The sequence below is a fragment of the Cannabis sativa genome, chromosome 2, assembly GCF_029168945.1.
Source record: "Cannabis sativa cultivar Pink pepper isolate KNU-18-1 chromosome 2, ASM2916894v1, whole genome shotgun sequence".
Classification (NCBI taxonomy): Eukaryota; Viridiplantae; Streptophyta; class Magnoliopsida; order Rosales; family Cannabaceae; genus Cannabis; species Cannabis sativa.
In genome coordinates this window covers 22,608,796-22,619,268 of record NC_083602.1, presented here as the reverse complement: position 1 = coordinate 22,619,268, position 10,473 = coordinate 22,608,796, and the positions used below count along the sequence as shown (strand labels likewise).

Below are 10,473 nucleotides of genomic sequence, written 5' to 3'. Positions count from 1 at the left end.
GTTTTAATTTTTTTTTATGAAACTGATCTTGTGTTGTTTTATTTAAGGGTGATAATGTTGTGGAACCTTTGAAAGCTCCAGGATTAAGAAGATCTCCACGGAAAAATAAAGCATGTATTAAATTTCACTGAATCCGGTTTCGAATTTATTTTATTTTTCATTGTGATTTGGTATTTTTATTGCGTTTAAATTTTCCAAGTATTTGTTCCTCGAAAATTGGTTTTTATCCTTTATATGTTTGTTTTTGGATTTTACTATGTTATATAAAACTGGTTTTTTTTGGTTTGTTTGTATTTTTTTTATTTGTTCTGTTTTGTTTATGTTTATTTTTTCAGGATGATAATCAAGAGGCTAAAGGCGATGTTGCTGATCATGTTTCTCAGAAACACCGTTCTAAAAAAGTTAGTAAGAAGGATACTAATGTCCTTCCAGCAGCGAGTGATGATGATTTTCAAACTGAGAAAGTTGTGCCAAAACTTGTTTCAAGCAAAAAAAAGAAAAGTTGTTAGTGACGACGCTAGTGCGTCAAAGAAAAGAAAATCTAAGGATGTGGTGGACCATTCTAATTTGGTATGTCTTCTTTTTTTCTTATATTTTTTTGGTTGTTTTGTTTAATTTAATAGTTTTTTTTTTTCATTTTCATTTAACTGTATTGTGTTTTATGTTTTTTAGGATAAACTTTGTGAACCTAATGTTACTGATGATCAGAAGCTTGTTAATGTTGCTAAGAAAGTCAAGAAGAAACCGATTTCCAAATCGCATGGCAAGAAGAAGAGCGAGGCTCCTTTTGTTGACGGTCCTTTGGTAATTTTTATTTTTTTAAGAAACTGGTTTTTCAATTTATATTTTTGCATGCTTCAGGTTTTCTATTTACAGTTTTATTTGAATCTGTTTTTTTATAATATATATGTTTTTATTTTCAGTTTTTAGTTTTTCTCTTTGTGATGGGTAACCAGTTTTTGATTTTTTCTTTTTTTTTTCTTTGCGTATTTTTAATTTCGATTGTTTATATTGTTTTTTCTCTCACAGGAATATTATTTTAAAATTGATGTTAAGAAGAGGTTTGTTGGGAAACCTCAACTCTACAATCCTTATAATGTCATTGATGATATCAATGAGAACCTGTCAGATGATCAGAAGGAGTTGTTTCGCAAGTCTACATTTGAGCATTTTCTTGATGTGAGCAACTTTAACTATCAGATACAGCTAATTCATCTCGTTCTTTTGTGGCAGATTCACACCGAAAGGGATGATGTCGAGCTTTGGTTCAAATTGGGAGACAAGGCTGTTCGTTTCAGAATTGAAGAGTTTTCCATAATAATCGGTTTGGATTGTACTAAATTTTATGATGTTGATCTCTTCAAATCAAAGAAGTTGCTTGCTTACAAGGAGGGTTTTTTTGCATGCATGGGCTTACTGAGAAGCTTACGGTGAAGGAAGTTGCTAGTGTTTTCTTTAGTGGTGCGTTGAAAGATGACGAAGATTATGTGAAGATAGCTCTTGTATACTTCTTTGCTGGGTATTTGTATGGTTATCCCCAAGGGAAAAAGATTGACAACTTCATATTTGCTATGGTTAATGGAGATGATTACATTGAAGTTTTCAATCGGTTTGGATGGGGGAAATTATTGTGGGAAAAGACTTTTCATCACTTGAAGATTGCATTAAAAGATGTTAACAATACCCTTGAACAACTTGCTAAGAAGAAGATGATTGAGAAGGGTTACAAGCTTAAAGGCTTTCCTATTGCATTTCTTATTTGGCTGTACGAGATTATCCTGTCTTTTTCTCCTTGATTTTGCAAAAGAATCAGCAACAAGATTCCTCGTGTTCTGAATTGGGAGAATAGCCCTACAACGGAGTTTAGTGAATTGATTCAGGGTGTGTTCAACAATCCGAAGGTAATTTTTTTTTCAAATTTTATTTTTTGGTTATTATTTGTTTTATTTTTCTTTGATTTTTTTAAATTGTTTTGTGTTTTTATATTTACAGATTGTTGTAAAGGATTTTGTTGCTTTGAGTGGTGAAAAATCTCAAAGTCTTTTTTCTAAATTCAAGTTTGATCCTAAATATGTTCCGAAGAGGATTGGTGGTGATGTGTCTTCTGATGAAGTTAATGATGAGGTCAAGGTATTAAAAACCGGTTTCTGTTTGCATTTCTTTTGTGTATGTTTATCATTACTGTATACTATTCACGTTTCTCATGGAAAGTTGGACCAGATTTGTGTTGAAATTAATTCTATCAAAGAGTGCCAACAACAAATTAAGGATGGTATTTCCAGCTTGAGGATTGAGTTTTTGAGTGAGTTTGCTAAATTAGCAGAAATTATCAATGGATTGAAGAAGAAGGAGAATGATGGCAGTTCTAAGGATTCTGAATTTTTTTCATCCCCTATAAGAGAGGTAACTAGTTTCTTTGTTTAGTGTTTTTTGATTATAGGTTTGTTGTTTATGGTTTTATTATAGTTTTTTTTATCATTTTGTTGAAACTAGTTTCTGTATTGAATGTGTTATTATATTATTTTCTACAGTTGTTTGAAACAGGTTTCTGTTTTGGGTTTGGTTGAGATACAATTTTTCTGTTTATTGGCCCTGGTTTCTGGTATGGGTTTAGGTCTTTGTTTTGTGTTTTTTTTTGTAAGAAACCAGTTTCTTTATTTATGTTGTTTTTGGTTTTTTTATATTTTTTTCATCATCTTTGTTTAATTTTGTTTATGTATTGGATGTGTTATGTTATGATTTTTGACTGTTAGTGAAAACAGGTTTCTGTAGGAACTGGTTTCTGGTCTTTGTTTATGTCTATGTTTCTGTGTTATTTTCTGTAGGAAACCAGTTTCTATATTTATGTTTAAATCTTGTTTCAATTAATTTATGGTTCAGGCATACTATCAGGATATATCGAATGATGGTGGTGGGTTACAGTTGTCCGTTCATACTGTTCAAGCTGAGGTAAAAGCTTTTTCACATTTATGTTTTGCATTGTTTGAATGTTATTGTTCGTTCTAAATGTTTTTTCTTCAATTTTGTAGGAGGAAAAGGACACTTTGAATTTTGAAAATATGTTTATTGATCCTGATTTTCTTAAGGGTGTAGTTGATAGCACTGTTAAGAGTGCTTTGAAGACAGATGATGTGTAATGACCGCCTTAGTAATTTGGATTAGAAAAGGCAATTAGCACTAATTTCTGTCATTTTATAATTATTTGTGAATTTATTTAATTGTGAATCCCAATATTTAGAAATAAATATTAGAGTTATAATTTCTCAATTTCGGAGATTTTATTAAACTCTAGGGGTATTATTTAGCTTATATGTGAAATGTGTTATTTTTGTAATTTTTGCTCGGCGACAACGGAAAATGCGATGGATGGCTAGTTTAATCATATGGGTAAGTTTAGAACTTTATTTCTTAGCGGGAAATATTTTAGAGAAAATAATTATCGGGATTGAGCAGGGTTATGGGATTTGACCATTTTACCCCTAGCTTTTGATATACCCTAGTTTTGGGTCAAAGGGCATTATGTCATTTGGTTAAATGGTGGGATAGGTGGCTGCCCTAGTTTGGTGACACCTTGCAACATTTTTCTCAGCCAAAATTAAGTAGTTAATTTACTTAGTTAGAAAGAAAGAGGAATTAGAAGGAAATACCAAAAATAGAAGGAGAAGCTCTCTTTCTTCTCTCTCTCTTCTCGAACCAGCAAGACCAAGGAAAAGGGTTGTTGATTTCTGAGTTTTTAGCAAGGAAATCAAGGGAGAAATTAATCTAAGGTAAGCCCTAATGAACTCCCCTTTAGTTTTCATGTTTTTGCTTAGTTAGAAATGGTGAATTTGTGAAATAGGGGCTGTTAGGTTTAGAAATGCTTAGGGTTCGGTTTTTATGTTCAATATTGGTTGTTTAGAGGTTCTGGTAGTTGATTTTGGTGCTTGGTGTTAGTTCTAAGAAAGCTTGAGTTTTGAAACTCAAGCTTTGAGCTTTAATGGCAAGTTGGAATTTATTGGTTTGTTCTGTGATTTTCTGGTTGGTTTAGGTTGTAATGCAATGTATAGGTACCCTGGAAGTTTTTAGAAAGTTTGGGATTCAATTGATAAGGGGGTTGGTTTTTGTGTTCCCAGCACAGAACCGGTCGACCGGTTGGTGTTCCAGAAATGGACTTTCGGTTGGGACCGGTCTGCCGGTTGGGGGAATTTTTGGAACCCTAGTTTTTCCCAATTTTGAGATATTTAGGGTATTGCCATGTTGTTTATCGATAGGGAAACTTTTAGTTTCAAGTTGGAGTCCCCGGAAAGTGATTTAGCGAGTCACTCATCTGTGTTGCAAATAATGTGATTAGGGCATCCATCTAGCGCAAGCATTTCCGTTCAGGTTGGCCAACACACTTGAATTCGGAAAACAGGTAAGAACTGTATATAGCGTGTTATAAGAGATATATGCATGTTGTATGTATGATTGTATATGTTTTGGGTGATATCATAGCGGCACAACAATTGTGTCGGTTCGACAGTACAGGCATCGTACAGGTTAAGAGTGATATTCACCCCAGAGAGTATTAATTGGCGCTATCATAGTGGCACAACAATTGTGTCGGTTCGGCAGTACGGGCACAGTACTGGTTAAGAGTGATATCATGGCCAATTGTACTCTTGGGTGCTATTGATGCTATCATAGCGGTACGAACATAGTGCCGGTCCCGCAGTGCGATCATAGTGCTGATAGTGGGTGATATCATGGTCAATAGCACAGCTAGTTAGAACGTTCTTACTCATCTGTTAAGCCTTGTAAATAGGTGTATGGGCGCCTAGTTACAAGTCGAAAGTTATATGATATGTTATATGCTTTTCTTACTGAGTCTGTTGACTCACAGTTCTACTTTCATGTGTAGGTAAAGGAAAGGCGATAACTGAACCGGAGTGAACCTGAGCTCGGATGGATTGTACATGTCAAAGCAGCACAACCTGGAGTGTTCGGTCTCGGGACATCTGGGAATTGTATTTTGACAGTCGTTGTGCGACCTGAAAAATGTGTATTTTGAAATATTACTTTTAAAAAGTTTGAAAACGGGATCCCAGCACTTGTAAATATTTTGATATGTTATAAAGTTTATTAATTAATATAAAAGTTTTAATTTGACACGTTTTCCAAGAAAACTCTTCGATTAGCGAAGATTGCACTGTAATTGAAAAAGCATTGTAGCGTGCCTTAGCAGTAGGGCGTTACAATTTTGGTATGAGAGCCGCCAGGTTTGTCTACGGAAGCTTGCTAAGACATGTACAATCTTCATCAGAGAAAGCTCGGTTCATGGTTCAGTAAGCCCGTACTTGTTTAGTATTTTAAATAATTGTGAATGTGAAAGCATGTTAGTGTTGGAATTTATTTTACCAGGATCTTAGATCTACTCACAAGTATGTTTATTAACATCCTAAATATGAACTTTCTAAAACGATAAATTAAACACGTATAAAGTTTAAGAAACCTTACATTGGGTGCAGCGGAATATAATGACTCCTTCCGTTCAGATATCTAGCCCTTGATTCCTTTCTGTAGCAGAGCATTATCAATATCTGAACCTGGATCTCTTTCTCTGAATCCTTGATGCTGAAACTCCTTTGTTGATGATCTTTCTTCACGATCTTCCTCACTATGATTGAGGTATCACTTGATGTGTGTGGGCACTACTCTAATCACTAAGGATTTCGAAATATTGAAGAAGAAGAGAGAGAGTGGTCAGCTAAAGATAGGGAGAGAGAAGGCTCAGTTTTTCTGAATCAGAAAGTCTGAAGAAAAGTGTTATGTTTCTGAAGCCTTCACTATCTATTTATAGCATTCCACTAGGGTTAGATTTGAATTATATGGCATTAAAATAATGAAAAAATCAACTTAAAATAGCTATAAAGGTGGCCGGCCATACACTTAGTGGATTGGGCCTTGTTTTTGCAATTTTGCAATTTTAACACATTTTGTATCTGATTTTCTCAAAAATGCCAATTTCCTAATTCAACCATTTAAATGCCAATTCTAACTATTTAATAACTATAAATAATTATTAAATAATATTGTCATTTATCATATTTATTAATTGAACCATACAAAGTATCATAATTAACAAATATGCCCCTATAAACTCTTTCTTTACAATTTCGCCCTTACTTAGTGAAAAATTCACAAATAGACATAGTCTAATTTGAGAATTATAATTGATTAATCAAAACCAATTACATGAGTCTTACAAGCAATATTATATCAACTAGTAGGGGGACCATGGGTCTATATAACCGAGCTTCCAATAAGTAGATCAAGAATTTAGCACTAAAATTCACTAACTTATTAATTCTTCGTTGAATCCACGCATAGAACTTAGAATTGCACTCTCAGTATATAGAATGCTCTATATGTTCCACCATATAGACACATCATTAGTTATCCATTGTTATAATCCTAATGTGATCAATGATCCTCTATATGAATGATCTACACTGTAAAGGGATTAAATTACCGTTACACCCTACAATGTATTTATTCCTTAAAACACTTGACCCCGTATAAATGATATTTCAGCTTATGTGAAATGAGTACTCCACCATTTATGTTCGTTTGGTCAAGCTCGAAGGAGATCATCCTTTGCTTACTATTCGCCAGATAGAAGCTATAGATTCCATGTTTATGATAGCGCTCCCACTCAATTGCACTACCGTGTTCCCAAAATGTACGTATCACCCTGACCTAAAAGTAGGCTTAACTAACAAATCAAAGAACACGAATAGCCTCTCGAGATTGAGCCTAATCATATCAGGATTAAGATCATTTGATCTAGGATCAACTAGGCGATATTGACTTGAATAGATTTTACGGTAAGTTTAATTAAATCTAAGTCAAAGTTCAATATCGGTCCCTTCCGATGCATACTCCATGCATCCAACCTGAGCTTTACTTTAACCAATGCTCTGGAAAGAACATAGCACTTCTCCAAATGCAAGTAAACTCTGTTGTAGATTATCATATCAGTAAAACCCTATGTCTGATAAATCTAGGAAACTTTATTCACATAGTCATGTTTACTTTCCAATGTGTTGACGGCACAATAAACAGGATCAAGTATGTGAAAAGGGTTTCAGATGAATCTATACATTATGTACATATAATCATGAAATAAATCATGTGAACCATGCAACATTAAATGTTATTTCTGATCTATATTAATAAGTAAATCTGATTATATTGAAATGAGTTTTATTTAGGGCATAAAACCCAACAGTTAGGAAGCATATTAGATTATAATTGTTTATGTTAAGTGCATTGCCTTAAAATCCGTAAGTGCGGTACCAGGCTGACTTACTAACTGACAGGTTGGTCTTGTAGAAGTGACACCAGGTGTAATATGGAGAGACAGAGTAAAGTGGCCAGGGCTAGTAATGGTTGGAGAGAATGGAGCCCAAGTTGTCCCCGTAACCAAGGTGAAAGCCCTTGGAGGGCTTCCGACGGGAGTGATGGTTATCTGTCACTGGTGTTAGGCTATTTTTAGCCTAAGTTTTGGGTCACATTTTATAGTTGTTTTTCTTCTTTATTATTATTTTTGGAATACAATTACGCTTGTTTTCTTTGGTTTCAGGTTTCTACACTTGGAATGTAGAAATTGGACAAATTTCGGAAAACAGTGATCTATAAAATAGAGAAAATTTTGAAAGAGAATAAAGCTGAAACTTCAAGCCTAAATTCGACTATGTTCTGATCATATTTTGGAAAAAGTCAAAACATAAAAGTTTTAGATCACTTTTTTATCTTTCCAACACATCTTTAATCAGCTCATTTAGAGTTTGGATGAGAAAGTTATGCTCATTTTACTAAAACAGATCGAAGTAGAAAGTCTGGGCAGATCCGTGGTTTTTTGATGCACTTTTGGCCGCGGCGAGACCAATTTTGGCCGCGGCGAGCGTCCGTACGGTCAGGGGTATTTTTGTCCGACGAACCCTAAAAATTAGATATAAATAGAAAACTGCGATTGGAAGTCAAGGGAAGCGATTTGGAGACCTAAAACACAGCAGAAAGTGGCAGAAAGAGCAGAGTAATTCAAAGGGAAGATCCAGAGTCAATCCACCAACAGTTTCTTTCTCTATTCCTCTTTAATTTCTTTATGTTGAATATTGTTATAGGAATTGTTATGGATTTATTTCTGAACTAAATTTCCCATTTAGGGAGGATGATGATTGTTGTATAATGTTTTGCCTAGTTAATGTTTAATTGCCATTCCTTCATTCTTGTTTGTGAAATTATCTTAATTTGCGCTTAATTTCATGTTTAAGATTGATCACCTTGTGCATGCTTTATGATCTCAATTCGAAATCTGAAAAGTGAGAATTTAGAATACTAAAATTTGGATAATCGATGTTCTATGTGAAACGAGAGTATTTACATGACTTATGTGACGAGTGTATTATTACCTAATGCTGATTTCGTGTTAGTTTAATTAAAGAATTAATTAGATAACATGTGATTTAGAATCTAGAAGATCTGAAAAGAGCTAGGTTACTTTATAATCTGTCATTTACTTCAAGAATAGGATAGCAATTAGGCATTAACGATTTGGGTAAACAACAACAGGATTCTCCTCCCTATTATCTCATCTTGCTAAACTTTCAATTGTGTTATTTAAGTTTTCTAAATTACTTTGATTCTTTTTAAATCATAAATACTTTTGATTTGTCAAATAGAATTATAAGTATAGTTTAGTAGTAATTAATCCAATTCCCTGTGGTTCGACCTCACTTGCGTGAGTATACTACTTGATTGCGTGCACTTGCGTTGTGTTTATAATTTTCAGCAACAAGTTTTTTGGCGCCGTTTTTGGGGAATTGTTTAAAGATTAATATTACACAAAATTATACTAACTTCTACTTTGGTATATTGTCTCTTGCTGATTTTCTAACCTTTTTCTTGCAATATTTTCGTGATCCGTTTCAGGAATCCTAAGTGTATGCGCCGTCAAGGACAAGCTGTCATATTACCAGTTGATCCTGAAATCGAGAAAACTTGTAGGAGAAACCGAAAGAACAAGAGGAAAGAAGGAGTTTCAGCAACTGCTGAAACTTCAGAAATCATGGCTGCTAATGTGAATGCTAATGCTGCAAACAATGGGGGTAATAACGGTAATAATGGTGGCGCCGTGGAAGATCAAGCTAATGGCCGTAGCTTGAGAGATTACATTCTCCCTACTCTGACGGGAGTGCAGTCATGTATCAGGCCATCGGCAGTGGATGCAAACAACTTTGAGATCAAACCTGCCATACTTCAAATGGTGCAGTCTTCAGTTCAGTTTGGTGGCCTCCCTTCTGAAGATCCTAATCTGCATCTCTCTAACTTCATGATGCCATTCGACTGAGACTGTTCCCATTCTCGCTCAGAGAACGAGCCAAGAGTTGGCTAAACTCCTTGCCACCCAACTCTATTGCCACCTGGAATGATCTGGCAACGAAATTCTTATCAAAGTTCTTCCCTCCAGCAAAGTCTGCAAAGCTGCGAGGAGAAATAAACAACTTCTGTCAACAAGATAATAAATCTCTCCATGAGACTTGGGAGAGGTTTAAAAATCTAATCAGAAAATGCGCTCATCATGGCATAGAGAAGTGGATGCTGGTTCACAATTTCTACAACGGGTTGGTTGGTAACACTAGAACTCTGATAGATGCAGCAGTTGGTGGAGCTTTTATGAGAAAGAGTGCTAATGAGGCTTACGATCTATTGGAGGAGATGGCTCTAAACAATCAGCAGTGGCCAACTGAAAGGAGTCAAACTAAGAAAGTAGCTGGTGTGCTAGAGGTTGATGCCATCACAAAGTTGACAGCTCAGGTTGAGGCCTTGACAAAGCTGATTGTAGGGCAAGCTAAACAAGCCCAAGTTATTTGTGAGATATGTGGAGGCAACCATCACTTTTCAGAGTGTCAAGTAGATGTGGATAATTTGCCAATGGATCAAGCAAAAGCCATTGGGAACTACTCCCAAAATAATAATTATGGGCACAACCAACAGGGGTTCTACCAGCAGAGAAATCAGCCCCAACAAAACCAACAACAAAGTCCTAGTGGAGGCTCCAATATCCAAGCTGATTTATTGCTCCAATTCATGATGGAGACTAGAGCCTCTATTAAAACTCTAGAAACTCAGATGGAACAATTGGCTACTCAAGTGGAAAAACAAGCTCAAGAAAATTCACCTAGCACTAGTGAGGCAAAAGGAAAAGAGAAATGTAAAGCAATTTCCTTGAGGAGTGGAAAGAGTTATGAAGGACCTAGTGGCAAGCAACCAGTTGAAGATGGGGTTCAGGATCAACAGGTACAGACACAGGCACCAAAGGAAAAGAAGGCTACTGATAGCCCTGCACCACCCCAACAGTCTCCACCAATCAGTATTGATCATCATGTGAAGATACCTTATCCTCAGAGACTCCGAAAGACCAATCTAGACAAGCAGTTTACAAAATTTCTA

General features: G+C 35.3%; 1 long non-coding RNA gene and 1 other non-coding gene across 2 annotated transcripts; one reads left to right on the top strand and one right to left on the bottom strand.

Moving 5' to 3' along the window:
* Positions 1–693: 693 nt before the first annotated feature.
* Positions 694–6,164, top strand: LOC133034845 (uncharacterized). The gene is made up of 3 exons (XR_009686196.1): positions 694–1,901; positions 1,993–2,403; positions 2,881–6,164. It is a non-coding gene; the product is annotated as an uncharacterized LOC133034845 (long non-coding RNA).
* Positions 6,165–9,501: 3,337 nt separating this feature from the next.
* Positions 9,502–9,608, bottom strand: LOC115721470 (small nucleolar RNA R71). The gene has a single exon (XR_004012491.2). It is a non-coding gene; the product is annotated as a small nucleolar RNA R71 (small nucleolar RNA).
* Between the last annotated feature and the right edge of the window lie 865 nt (positions 9,609–10,473).